At 44.7% G+C, this 15,435-nt stretch overlaps 1 pseudogene; it reads right to left on the reverse strand.

The window, feature by feature from the left end:
- Positions 1-838: 838 nt before the first annotated feature.
- Positions 839-15,435, reverse strand: part of LOC109775073 (disease resistance protein RGA5-like) — a 69,996-nt pseudogene continuing 55,399 nt past the window's right edge.

Here is a 15,435-nt window from a genome sequence, read left to right on the forward strand (position 1 = left end):
ATAATATCAGTTTAGACCATCTAATTAAGATGTTATCATGATTAGAGTTAGGCGGAACAATTGGCAATTTCATACTAGATAAGTGTTCATACCTTAATTTGCATGTTGGCCCTATATTTTCTTTGACCTGAATTTCTTCCATTCAATAAAATGTGTTAGTTGAGACTATTATTATTTTCTTTTTGCGATCTACATATGCATCGACCATTATATCTTCTTGTACAATAGTTTGTTCACCGTTACAAATCCACAACAGTACCCTCGCAAAAAAATATCCACAACAATACAACAATAACACTTTCAAATAAAAACCCGACGGCACCAATACCAACTTTGTGTTTCATAATATACATGTTTCTGACAATTATTGTTTGAAGGAAAATCACTCTAATCATCCAGTCGAGCTTCTTGTGCCATTTTCGATTAATGTGGAGGAGCATTAAAAATAATGCTTGAGCATTAATTTGAGGAAGCATTGTACTAATAGAGTTTACAACATGAAAATATGTCCGAGACGAACCGGTTCAAGCAGAGAGGCCACACCAAGGTAATTCGGCACATCAGAACTACAAATATCAGTAAGCTTCAAATGTTCTTCTATGAGGCCTATATCCCCCTCCAGACCATGATTTCTCTAACCTCCGGCAAGTTGCCACACAAGATCATGAGGACACAAATCGGTAACATCTTAATTAGGGACCGACATTCACCAAAATCTTGTTCCTTTTTAAGGAAAGCACTACAACCTATTTAAACAACTACAGGCAGGGTTTTACGATGTAACAACGAAATCTTGGAAATTAGTATTACCTGAAGTGGCATCATGTCCATTACGTAGTTAGCATATAATGTGCGACTTTGCTGGTAGATAACGATTCACAAAGAGTAGGTTAGGACGGTTGGGATTTGCCATAGCTGCTCTCTCCATGGCAACTTTTGCAGCCTCAACATCACCTTGAGCGCTTGTGTTGCCACTCACTCTGCATTCAACATATATGAGGCAGGGGAGATTCTCCAACCCGAAGTCATAGGTGTCAGTAATGAGAGACTTTGTTTTGGCTAGATAAAATCTTGATCCTTTCCAGCCTGGGCAAAGATCCTTGTGAAAACTTTAGCATCATATTACAACGCAAGTTCCTCAGGAATCGGAACCCATCTCCTCCACTGACATTGAGCTTGCCTTCTGATGATTTTGTTGTTTTTACTAGGTCCAGAGTGAGAAGAGCAGGTAAGGCTCCAAGTATACACAGATCTTCTTGCCCAAGACTCTCCACTTCAAGGCGTAACTTCTGCGGGTTGACGAGGGAACCCACCCACTCTGGAACATGAGGAACTGTGCAACGCCAGGTAATTAGCTTCTCGATCGAGGCTACGCGGAGCAGGGTACCATGGTTCCAGTAAGAAGTCACCGCCATTCCAGATAGTTACAGAACGGAGGTTCTGCGTGCCGAGGTTGCGGAGAGAGTGGTAGGCAATGAAACTCTTGCTGCACTCCTTGGTAACCCCAATTGCCGGAACATCAAACATATCAAGGTATATCTTCCTCAGATTCTTCAGCTGCCCAAGTTCTTGGAGAAAGTTAAATGACTGACCGAGGGCTTTGACCTGTTTCAATATCTCCAATGCTTGCATTTTCAAAACTCCATCAGGAAATGTGACGCCATTGTCAACAAGCAGATGCACCAAGCTAATCAGATTAACAACTGCTCTCGGCAACTCACGTACATTGGTGTCTCTTAGGTCCAACGTCTCAAGGCATTGTAGATGCTTGATTTGTTCTGGAAGCTCACTTACCCCAAGGTGTCTGAGGTTCAAGTACTTCAAATGAAACAACCTTCCTATGTTTACTAGATGATGGTTTTCCAATTGACGACACCCACCAAAGTCTAGAACACGCAAATGCATGAACTCATCTAGAGAAGGGATTTCCATGGAATCCCCAAACGTATTGAAAGATCGGACATGTGACAATATTAGATCCCTCAGTAGGAACAACTTTCTTTTATTGCCGACTTGGAGTGACAGACGACGGACTTTCCTTTGCGTCCCAACAGTTATTCCAGGAACACCAACAAAAGTGACAAAGTTCTCTTCGACGGACTTGGATATGATGAAATCAAGAATTGTGTCGTGAACTCGAAATCTCATTGTCCTAGCATATCTATCCGACTCCACGGGTTGGATCAAACTCCTATTGACGAGCTCATTGAAACATCTTTCTCCGAATTCATGTACCGTGTACCTGCCTTACTTACGAATGAATCCTTCGGCAATCCATCTCCTTATGACAACTTTCTTCTCAATAATAGAATCCTCCGGAAATATACTCAGATATAAAAGACAAGTTTTTATATGAGTAGGGAGATCAAGATAGCTGAGTGATAATATGTTCATCATTCTTTCCACACTAGAATTCCTTTCAAGTGCACGGCCAATCGAATTTTCCACTTGATTCCAGAGAAGCTCTGTTGTTTCCGTGTTAGATAATAGACCAGTTATTGCAATGATTGCCAAAGGTAAACCATCACATTTTTTCAATATTTTATCCATAACTACTCTAAGGTGGGAAGGGCAATCTTCTTTAGAGTTGAACAACCTTCCGTGAAATAACTGTTGTGCGTGCATCATATTAAGAGGCCTTATATTGTAAATATGGCCACTAAATGATGAACAACATGAATCAGCGACATCTCTCATAGGTGAAGTGGTGATTATTATACTGCCAAAAGTGCCATTGGGGAATGTGGCCTTAATGACATCCCATGTTTTGACGTCCCATATATCATCAACAACAATAAAATACCTTCACATGGACAAATAAACATCAGGGTGCGTTTTAAATAGAGAGTGTAGTGCAACTAAATAATTGAGACCCGCTCACATTGTTAACACATGGATTTGAAAGTCGCAAGTTATGGACATACTATGTCTATACACATCCACATGCTTGTTTGGCACAATACAGAGAGCAAGGAGGTACACACAGTTTCAACATGAGCTATGCGCACGCAAAGTAAATGATCAGCATTGATCAATTTATGTTGCCAGGTGTTAGAATAGTCATTATGGTATATGACTTCTAGTCCAAGTCAGTTTTGTACCCCTACCCCAAGTCGGTTTGTACCCTCTTATATACTCTTGTATGCTGCACCAAATCATCAATAAGCAACAGTTTTATTCAGCCTTCATGGTATCAGATACCGGTCCCAGGGTTTAGGGTATGGCTCCGCCAACGCCACCGCCGCCGCCGCCCGGCTACTTCGAGCGCCGGGCCGCACTCATCGCCAAGGCTGCCAACGCCGCGGCCGCTTCTCTCTCGGCCCTCACCATAGCTCCACAAAACTACCCTGCACCAATCCTCGCCGCACCAATATCTCTTGATGACACAATCTCCGACGTCAGCCCCTACATCCCCATAGTTCTTGATCTCGCCGCCCACAACTACTACCATTGGAGACATCTCTTCGATCTCCACCTCGGCCGCTGCAACCTGCGCTCGCATGTCGCCGCCAACTGTCTTCCCCGCCCCGACGATCCGCAATGGTTGAAAGACGATCTCGCGATCGTCCAGTGGTTCTACACCCGCATCACCACCGAAATCTTCAACATGCTCGATCACGACGGCGCCACCGCTGCCAACATCTGGCACTCCCTCCGTCAGCTCTTCCAAAGCAACACCGACGCTCGGAAAAACGCTCTCCACACCGAGCTTCGCAATATGGTGCAAGGAGACGCCCCGGTGAACCTGTTCTGCCAGCGCGTTAAGACCATTGGTGATGAGCTCCGCGAACTCGGCGATACAGTTAGCGACTCACAGCTAATCAATATCGTCGTCGTCGGCCTCAGCGAAGACTTTGACAAGCAAGCCTCGTTCATACCGTTGATACGGCCCCCTCCTACCTTCGCTGCAGTTCGTTCCTTGCTACAACTCGCGGCGGAAACACAAGCTCGCAAGGACTCTCGCCCCAAGGTCTTTCATGCTGCGGCTCATCCTCCTCTGCCGTCTACACCAGCGCCGCCTTCCAGGCCAGCTCCTGCTGCCGGGCCGTCCGCATCGTCATCTGTTCAACCACCCCCAGGCTGGCGTCCTAGTCCGAACTACCACGGCAAAAACCCTATCTACAGGCCGCCGTCGACTCGTTCGGTTCCGCCTACGACATCACTAGCACCGAGTCCTCCACCACCCACCAGTGCTCCATCTGCGGTTGCATGGCGACCTCCTCATGATCCTTGGACGGGGCTTGTTCAAGCATGGCCCATGCCCTGGTCCGCTCCGTCCACCCTCGGTGCTCCGCCAGCATACTCAGGTGCCTGGCAACCCGGCCTTCGGCCACCTACTGGTGCTCCCGGGTTTCTCAACCCCCGACAGCCGGCCAATGCCTATCACGACGCCCCGACGTATGCTCCTTATGGTCATTATAGCACCGACGGCGGCGCCTACTACACACCTCAGCCGGCCGTGCTCCCGACGCCACCCCCACCACAGCCGGCCAATGCCTACTACACTCCCCAGCCGGCCCTACTGCCTTCACCATCGTATCCGCCGGCACTACTTCTGACGCCACCCTCACCTGCGACGCCGAGCTGGGATCAAGCTGCCTTTCTCCAGGCCATGAATAACTTTGCTGCACAAGGAAACTCAAGTACGGATTGGATCTTTGATTCAGGGGCCTCTAGTCATATGTCTGCATCTAGTAATTGGTTATCTTCTTGCACTAAATCTCCTTTCCCTTCCATTATCCTTGGAGATGGATCATCTATTCCTATATATTGTGTTGGTCAGGCTCAACTTCCCTCTTCCACCAAACCTCTTTTACTTCGCGATGTTCTCGTTGCACCCGCCCTCATTAAAAATCTGATCTCTGTTCGCCAATTTACTTGCGACAATCTAGTTTCAGCTGAATTTGACCCTTTTGGTTTATCTGTGAAGGATTACCTGACCAAGGCCGAGATCGCTCGCTTCAATAGCTCCGGTGATCTTTATTCTCTTAATGGAGTTCCTGCCGCCACCCCTCCAACATCCATGCTGGCCTCCGTCGATCTCTGGCATCGTCACTTGGGCCATCCCAACCCCGCCGTCTTAGCTTCTATGCTTAGTGAATTTACCATACCATGTAATAGGGACTCTCATAATTCTGTGTTTTGCGAGTCTTGTCAATTAGGCAAACATGTGTGTCTTCCCTTTAGTTCCTCTAGTTCTTGTAGCACTTATCCCTTTGAATTAATACATTGTGATTTATGGACCTCTCCCATTGCAAGTGTTTCGGGTTTTAAATACTACCTTGTTATCCTAGATGATTTCACCCACTTTGTCTGGACTTTTCCTCTACGCAACAAATCCGAGGTCCATTCTCTTTTCCTTAATTTCCAACGCTATGTGTCTGTTCACTTCTTCCTCCCAATTCGCTTTATCCAATGTGACAATGGTCGCGAGTTTGATAACATTAAAAATCGTACTTTCTTCTTACAACATGGCATCTTGCTTAGGTTCTCATGTCCCTACACCTCCCCTCAAAATGGTAAAGCAGAACGCTCTCTTCGCACCCTCAATGATATAGTTCGCACTCTCCTCATTCAATCATCAATGCCTCCCAAGTTTTGGGCTGAAGCCCTACACATGGCCACCTTCCTTCTAAATATTCGACCTTCCAAAACTAAACCCAACACTACTCCCTATTATTCCCTCTTTCTTTCCCACCCCGACTACTCCGCGGTTCGTGTTTTCGGCTGTCTCTGTTTTCCCAATGCCTACGCCACTTCTGCAAATAAATTGTCACCACGCTCTATCCCATGTGCTTTTCTCGGCTTCTCTGACGAGCACAAAGGCTATCGCTGTCTCGACCTTCACACCGGACACGTTCATGTCTCTTGTCATGTCACGTTTGCTGAGCACATTTTTCCTTTCTCACAACGCACTACTACACCATCCAACACCCCTAGCTCCGCAAACACCCCTCTCCCCGTCCTTTCCAACTATATACTCCCCTACCTGCCGAACACAACTTATCACCACCACCATTAACACCCACCATAGCCAATCCCAACCATACACTCACCCCACCCGAGACGTCCCCAACACCCCCGACCCCTGCTCCCTCCCCAACACCCCCGGCCCCTACTCCCACTCCACCACCCAGCCCTGCTCCCACTCCACTACCCAGCCCTACTCCTTCGTCCGACTCTTCCGCTGCGCCGGACTCACCAGTACCCACCTTACCCCCTCGTGCTATTCAAACAGCAGCCCCGATTAATGATCATCGCATGCGTACTAGGGCCAAATCAGGATTTCATCAACCCCAAGACCGCCTAAACCTTCATACCTCCGTATCTCTCACTTCTCTTCCAAAGAATTACAAAACTGCTCTACTTGATCCCAATTGGGCCGCTGCCATGCAAGAGAATATAATGCTTTACTTCAAAACAACACCTGGCAACTTGTTCCTCGTCCTCCCAATACAAATATTGTTTCTGGCAAATGGATTTTTCGCCAAAAGTTCCACTCCGATGGGAGCCTCTCACGATATAAAGCCAGGTGGGTTTGTCGTGGCTTTTCTCAGCAACAAGGAATTGATTACGAAGAAACCTTCTCTCCTGTTGTTAAACCTAGCACCATTCGCACCGTTCTTAGTGTTGCTGTCTCCTCTTCATGGCCCATTCACCAACTTGATGTTAAAAATGCTTTCCTCCATGGTTCCCTTCAAGAAACTATCTACTGCCAGCAACCTCTGGGTTTTGAAAATCCATCCTTTCCAACTCATGTATGTCTTCTTCAGAAATCTCTCTACGGTCTTAAACAGGCCCCACGAGCTTGGTTTCAACGCTTCTCCTCCTTCATTCAAACAATAGGCTTCACTCCATCTCTCTCCGACACCTCTCTTTTTGTGTATCATCAAACTTCTGACACTGCCTATTTACTTCTCTATGTAGACGATATCATTCTTACTGCCTCCTCTCAAAAGTTCTTAGATCATATTGTCTCTCTTCTTAGATCTGAATTTTCTATGACTGAACTAGGACTCCTTCATCATTTCTTAGGCATTGCTGTTGTTCGAGATTCCTCCAGCCTTTTTCTTTCCCAACGCCAGTATATTCTTGATCTTCTTAATCGTGCTGGTATGCTTGACTGTCAATCATCTCGCACTCCTGTCGATACTAGTTTTAAACTTTCGGCTACCGGTGAACCCTTTTCCGATCCTACTCTCTATCATAGCCTAACAGGTGCTCTCCAATATCTCACCATTACTCGTCCTGAAATCTCTTTTGCTGTTCAACAAGCATGTCTCTATATGCATGATCCCCGGGTTCCTCACTATAATCATGTTAAACGCATTCTTCGGTATTTAAAAGGAACTCTCAATCATGGTCTCCACCTCAATAATTCTTCTCCAAACTCGCTTACCGCATACTCTGATGCAGACTAGGCTGGTTGTCCTGACACTCGAAGGTCCACTTCCGGTTTTTGTGTTTTTCTTGGTAACAATTTGATTTCTTGGTCTTCGAAAAGACAGGTTACAGTCTCACGTTCGTCGGCCGAGGCTGAGTATCGCGCTATGGCACATGCCGTTGCAGATACAATCTGGATTCGGCAGTTACTCTCCGAGCTACACAGGCCTATTGAGCAGGCCACTATTGTCTACTGTGACAACATATCAGCAGTCTACATGACCAGCAATCCAGTTCAACACCGACGCACAAAGCATATTGAGATTGATATTCGTTTTGTACGTGAAAAGGTTGCTCTTGGTCAGGTTCGGGTGCTTCATGTTCCCTCTACGGCTCAGTTTGCTGACATTTTCACGAAGGCACTGCCTACTAAGCCGTTTCAAGATATCTATTTCAGTCTCAACGTCGTCGAGCCTGCCGTTGATACTGCGGGGGGATGTTAGAATAGTCATTATGGTATACGACTTCTAGTCCAAGTCAGTTTTGTACCCCTACCCCAAGTCGGTTTGTACCCTCTTATATACTCTTGTATGCCGCACCAAATCATCAATAAGCAACAGTTTTATTCAGCTTTCACCAGGGAAGAGATGAGAAACATGGTTATGAATCATCAATTCATCATACATATACATAATTTTTTGGAAGCTAGGGATCTCGATTAGGTGATCATGAGCAACAAAGTAAATGACATAATATAAAAAAATGTTATCTTTTCCTCCCAGGCTACTGATATGGCTTATTTTTTTTCTCTTAAACCGTTTTAGTCTAGCCTAAACCTCCAGTTATAAATTTTTCGGTTTTGGACAGCTACATCGTGGTGACGTAAGGCCGCACATGATCGATGAATGTGGTCAACGCATCGGGAGTTTCATCAAAGTTGCTCTTGATAGATTATCATGGGAAGAGAGGTATACAGAAGAGTGTATGGATGCAAAATGGAGGAAAGAGAACGGGAAGGTGCATCGCATCTCAACAGTACAAGTGTACAACAATCTAGACAATCTGAAAATGATCGGGGACACGATCACTGCTAGGCATCACTAGTAGAAAAAACCCCATTTGTCCCGGTTCATAAGGCCCATCTGTCCCGTTTGGGGAACCGGGACTAAAGGGTCGTTACTAATGCCCTAGGCCTTTAGTCCCGGTTTTTATACAAACCGGGACAGATGAGCCTCCACATGGCCGCTCCGGCGAGCCCAGGCAGGAGGGCCTTTGGTCCCGGTTGGTAGCACCAACCGGGACCAATAAGCTCCACGCGTCAGCATTTCAGCGGCTGTTTTTTTTAAAGGAGGTGGTTTAGGGGTTTTGGGGGTTAATTTAGGTTGGTATAGGTATCTAATAGAGAGATGTGTCCTCTCTTATCTCCGTGCTACTGCTACTGCTATGCCTAAACATGACTTAGATTGAAGTGAGGCAACATGTGGTGCATGTCGAAAGTAACACTAATCCTAACTTGATCAAGTTTGGATTGTACTACTTTCGACATGCACCACATGCATGTTGCCTTCACTTCAATCCAATCCATGTTCATTTCATCCACAGATATATAATAACTCTTCATGCTCGCATCATGCATCATCATAATAACAAGTCCTACTAATCATCATCATACAACTTCTACTCGTTATTAATAACAAGTCATACGATCATCATCCTGATAGTCATCGAACCAACCCTACTTTGTTCTTAGCACATGATCATCAGTATTAGATAGGACCTAAATACCCTCTTTAAGGTAAAATAGCATAAAACAATATAGACCCTGACTCTCCATTATGGAGAATGGAGATCATCCTGTCTCCAATTCTTGCGCTTCGCTTCCTTTTGCTTCCAAGGACCTCCTTACGACTGTCCATACATTTTTTCCATTTATTGATTAGCATGTCTCCACTTCTTTGAGAAATCCGGTATGGACAGTTGAGATTCGTAGGATGACCTGGATATATGTTCAAAACACAAAGGCTGCCATTCTGATACATCAAATGAGGCACACAATCCTCTGGGATACTCTGTTGAAAAACATAGTAATAACTTCATAGTTAGCAATGATGTACTACTTTTAGATGTATGCAAAAGATGCACGGATGTCGTAATAGTAAAATATCTTACCAGGGTATCTCCATGGTAGTTACCGTAGTTCAACACGTGCACTAGTGGCACATATTGACCATAATGTTGAGGAGTTTGATTGTAGATATTGTAATTCTCAATATCAGTACAAAATCCGACCAGATGATTTTTCTCCTGATAATTTATTTCGGGGCCATCGGTGTAGTGGGTTTTGTCTATCATGTTCCGCACATTGTTTGAACAATCAAAATAAGTTGTCAATGGAAATAAGCTGTCAATGGAAATAAGCTGTCAACTATTTTGAAATAAACAATATAAATTAGCTAATAACTATGTTTGAGAAACTCACATAGCGGTAGAACTGGAGGCGTATCAACAAGGACCCAAATGTCCATATTGTCTTGCTCGATTTCAGGATCACCAAGATCCATGGTGACAAGCATACCCTCATCAAAACCATACATCTTGCAAAATGCTTCCCAATTTTTGCAACCAAAATGGGTTACGCTCTCAGCATTATACAGACTTACTTCAAAATCCACATCATGATGGGTCCTTAGGTGAATTTTCTTCGTTTCAAAATTTTCATGGTCTTCAAAATCCATCCTCTCCAAGACATAGCGTCTTGGATGGCATGGGATAAGCTATACTCGAATTGTAAAAGATGAAAATTACACGTTCAAATAGTTGAAGTCATGCTTAATTACGAAAAAAACACTTGTCGCCGTTGCGTACCGTTTCAACATCGAAGGTCTCCTCGAGCTTAATGCTGAAGTGCCGATCATCGTCCAGGTGAGGCGTGTCGCACAAACCTCGATCGTCGTGGCACCACCCGCACTCCCCCGGGAGACTTTCGTCTTCCGATGATGACATTTCCTACATTCATAATTCAAAGATTAAACTTGTACAATTAAATATATGTACTACAAAAACTAAATTAGATCATTATTATTCATCACGGGTTGACTATTGGTTTGTCGAGTCTTTTCTTGAAAACTCTCAGCTCACGTGGTGTATACATTCGACCGTTGGTGATGGTCGCTCCTCCATTTGTCCCTGAGTGCATTACACCAAAATGTCTAGCACACGGGAACGAAGGAGAAGCGACCCCCACGACAACAGTCGGGATTCTTCGTCCTCTCATATATATATGGTGGAACTCTCCCTCACTGATTCCTCTTTGACATTTGCGACCGTCGGTGATGGTAGCTCCTCCTTTCGTTCCCGAGTGCATTACACCAAATTGTCTAGCACACGGGAACGAAGCAGAAGCTACCCCCATGACAACAGTCGGGATTCTTCGTCCTCTCATATATGGTGGAGACTCGACAGACTTAAAGTCAACCTGAAATATCGTTTATTTATCTTTCTAAAAGAGGATTTGGCTGGTCTCACCTCGATGTCGGAGGGGGTCGGTGACGGGGACGACGGCGGGGATGATGGAGGGGCCGGGGGCTCCTAGATTTCTGCGAAAACAAAAACCCTATAAGCTATCAACTAATCATATGCATATGCCTTGCATAGTGCTCTCCAATTTTAGCATTCAAAGTAGGAGTAGTTTTCCAATTTGAGCATTCAATACGCAAAATCAAATCGCAAAATAAAGTAGTATTCAAATTAGGATGCATTCAATTATAAGCAAAACTACATCATCTCCATGAGTCCGTACATCGTCGAATATTATCACTAATACACCTCGAATACTATCATACATATCGCCGGTACAGCTAGAACCGTAGCGCCCGACGGGTATCGGCGCGGGCGGTGGACACCCAAAGGGAAGGAACCATCACAGGATCATAGCTCCAGTGAGATCCCTGAAGAACCTGCCAAGTATTGTCGAACCTGCCCTCCAACGCAACCATGTAGCGACGGACGTGCTGGTCCTCCTCGCTGACACGGTGACGTACCACCTCCGCGGTGCCCGGAAGAATCGGCACCGTCACTGGCCCACGCGACCGTCACCAAACAAGGATCGGGTCAACGACGGGCTGGATCCTCACCAACCTACGCCCGCTGGAAGGTAGCACCTCCCAAAACCAGCCCGGCGGAGCCCAGTCCCGGACATGGCCCCTCTGATCAAGCCGGCCTCCTCCGCCGAGTCAACGACGAGGATGCGGGATAGGCATCGTCGACATCGATGCGGGAATAATTGCTTTAACTAAAAAAACAAACTAGTTCTATTAATTTCCTTACTATAAATAGAATAAATTAGTACTTACTAAAAATAAACTAGCTAGTTTAACTAGTTCTATTATTTTTCTAACTAATTCTATTAAACACTTTCTAAGTAGTACTTACTAAAAGTTATCGGGGAGGGGGGGTACGTATATCGACAACGACATACCCGATAAAAAAATAAGAAGAGGAAGAAGAAGAAAAAAAAGAGGAGAAGAAGAAAGGAATAGGGGAGGAGATCGAAGAAAAAAAAGAAAAAAAGAGGAGAAGAAGAAAGAATAGAGGAGAAGAAGAAAAAATAGAATAATATTATTCTTCTTCTACTCTTTTTTTTCATCTTCTTATTTATTTCTCCTCTTCTTCCTCTCCTCTTCTTCTTATTCTTCTTCTTCTCCTCCTTCTTCCTCTTCTTATTTTCCTTTTTTCTCTCCTTCTTTTTCTTCTAAATATGAACATACATAAATGACTTTGATCATACACAATTTTGAGATTCCTACACAATATGAACATATACATAAATTGACAAAGAAAATTCTATGAACAAAAAAATCATAAAAATTCTATGAACAAAATTACAACAGAAAAAAATCATAAAAATTCTATGAAAAAATTGATATATTCTTTGCATATATATGAACATACAAACATTTGCATATTCAATAATAATATCACCAAAAAAATCTAAACTACACATCTAAATTACAACAACTAAATTAACTACACATCTAACTACACATCCAAATTAATACAACTAAATTACAAATCTAAACTACACATATATAATAGCTAGGGGAGCGGCGGCAGCGGCGGCGGCCATTACGGTGAGGAGGAGGAGGGGATCGGGGCGGCGCTCACAGGGTGCATGGCGACGGCGACGAGGAGGCAGCGTCGGGCAGGGGCGGCGCGGGGCGGCGACGGCGTCGGGGCGGGGCACGATGGCGTCGGGGCGTGGTGCAGGGGCGCGGCCGGCGACGGCGTGGGCTCAAGGGCGGCGGACGGCGTCGGCGTGGGCTCGGGGGCACGGGCGACGGCGACGGCGGCGGGGCAGCCTGGCGGCGTCGAGGAGGTCGGCGTCGTGGGGCGGCAACTGGCGATGAAATCTGAAAAAAATGCTAAGTGCTGGCTTATATAGGAAAAGCTTTAGTCCCGGTTCGTGGCACGAACCGGTACCAAAGCCCACCTTCATTCCCCGTTGGTGCCACCAACCGGGACCAAAGGCCTCTTTTCAGCAGCCCAAAGGGCGGGAAGTAGAGGCCTTTGGTCCTGGTTGGTGGCACAAACCGGGAGTAAAGGGGGGGGCATTGGTACCGGTTGGTGTCACGAACCGGTACCAATGTATGCCTTTAGTACCGGTTGGTGGCACCAACCGGGACTAAAGGCCTTGTGCTGCTCGCATCGCGGCACAAAAGTTTAGTCCCACCTCGCTAGCTGAGGGAGCTCGAGAGTGCTTTATAAGCCCCACTCCCGCTGCCCTCTCGAGCACCTCTCAAATGCAGGCTTTCGGGCCTAAACACACTGTATCTGCATGTGGGCCTATTGGGCCTGAATCCTGGCCCATGGGTGGGTTTCTAGTCGTATTCACGCCATGGTGGCCTAGTAGGTGGCGTTTTTTATTTTTTTCCCAGTTTATTTCTTTTCTTTTTTGCTTTATTTTTTTTTCTACTTACTACAAAATACTTATTTATTTTATTTTATTTTGTTTCTAATTACTTATTTATTTTATTTTATGATAATTCTTTTTGCTATTAAAGTTTCTAACAAAAAAGTTCTTTATGAAAATTCTTTTTGCTTTTAATGATTTTGAACAGAAAAAACGTTGATAATTTTAGTTGCATCAATTTTATATAATTTTAGTTTCAGTAATACTTGAGGTTGCTTATAATGTTTTGAACAGAAAATACGTTGATAATTTTAGTTTCATAAATTTTATTTATGTTATTAAAGTTTATTTTATTTTGTTTCTACTTATATATTTTATTAAAGTTTATTTTATTCTGTTTCTGATTACTTATTTATTTTTTATGATATTTGTTATTTTCCATGCATTTACTGTTTATTTTGAGCTATAAGACCCTGAAATTGAAAAGCACTAGAAATGAACTGTGAAAAGGTTGAAAGTTGGCATGGTATCGTCATTTCACCCACATAGCATGTGCAAGAAAGTAGAGAGGGTTACGGCAAAAACTGGATGCACTTCGTGTACAAAACGGATAATCTGTTTCGAAGTATCAGGATTTCATACGGAAACTCGTCTGTTACAACAGGCATTTCAAATGAACTACGAAAAGGTTGAAAGTTGGCATGGTATCATCATAATAGTTGTGGAGAGAAAGTCTTCACTTTTTTTCGCTCGTGTGCTTTGCTTATTGCGCCGTAACCATGGATAATCTTCATCGTTTATCAGGATGCTTTGGTCAGCCTTGACTTTGAAGGGAGCAATTTCATGAAACTTTTCATAATCTTCAGACATGTCTGTCTTGCCCTCCACTCCGACAATGTCCCTTTTTCCTGAAAGTACTATGTGGCGCTTTGGCTCATCGTATGATGTATTCGCTTCCTTATCTTTTCTTTTTCTCGGTCTGGTAGACATGTCCTTCACATAGATAACCTGTGCCACATCATTGGCTAGGACGAACGGTTCGTCAGTGTACCCAAGATTGTTCAGATCCACTGTTGTCATTCCGTACTGTGGGTCTACCTGTACCCCGCCTCCTGACAGATTGACCCATTTGCACTTAAACAAAGGGACCTTAAAATCATGTCCGTAGTCAAGTTCCCATATGTCCATTATGTAACCATAATATATGTCCTTTCCCCTCTCGGTTGTTGCATCAAAGCGGACACCGCTGTTTTGGTTGGTGCTCTTTTGATCTTGGGCGATCGTGTAAAATGTATTCTCATTTATCTCGTATCCTTTGTAAGTCAATACAGTTGAAGATGGTCCCTTGGACAACGAGTACAACTCATCACAAATAGTGGTGTCACCTCTGAGACGTGTTTCCAACCAACTGCTGAAAGTCCTGATGTGTTCGCATGTAATCCAGTCATCACACTGCTCCGGGTGTTTGGAGCGCAGACTGTTCTTGTGTTCATCGACATACGGGGTCACCATGGTAGAGTTCTGTAGAACTGTGTAGTGTGCTTGAGACCAAGAATGCCCGTCCCTGCATATTATTGGGTCCGCTCCAAGCGTGTCTTTTCCAGTCAGTCTCCCATCATACCATGATTTAGGGAGACCTGTCTTCTTAAGGCCAGGAATGAAGTCAACACAAAACCCAATGACATCCTCTGTTTGATGGCCCATGGAGATGCTTCCTTCTGGCCTAGCACGGTTACGGACATATTTCTTTAGGACTCCCATGAACCTCTCAAAGGGGAACATATTGTGTAGAAATACAGGGCCCAGAATGACAATCTCGTCGACTAGATGAACTAGGACGTGCGTCATGATATTGAAGAAGGATGGTGGGAACACCAGCTCGAAACTGAAAAGACATTGCGCCACATCACTCCTTAGCCTTGGTATGATTTCTGGATCGATCACCTTCTGAGAGATTGCATTGAGGAATGCACATAGCTTCACAATGGCTAATCGGACGTTTTCTGGTAGAAGCCCCCTCAATGCAACCGGAAGCAGTTGCGTCATAATCACGTGGCAGTCATGAGACTTTTTCTCTGGAATATTATTATTCCCTTTATATTCGACGAGAAGCCAGTCGGGACCTTCATACTGAGCAGGCATTC

The sequence above is a fragment of the Aegilops tauschii genome, chromosome 6, assembly GCF_002575655.3.
Source record: "Aegilops tauschii subsp. strangulata cultivar AL8/78 chromosome 6, Aet v6.0, whole genome shotgun sequence".
In the NCBI taxonomy this organism is placed as follows: Eukaryota; Viridiplantae; Streptophyta; class Magnoliopsida; order Poales; family Poaceae; genus Aegilops; species Aegilops tauschii.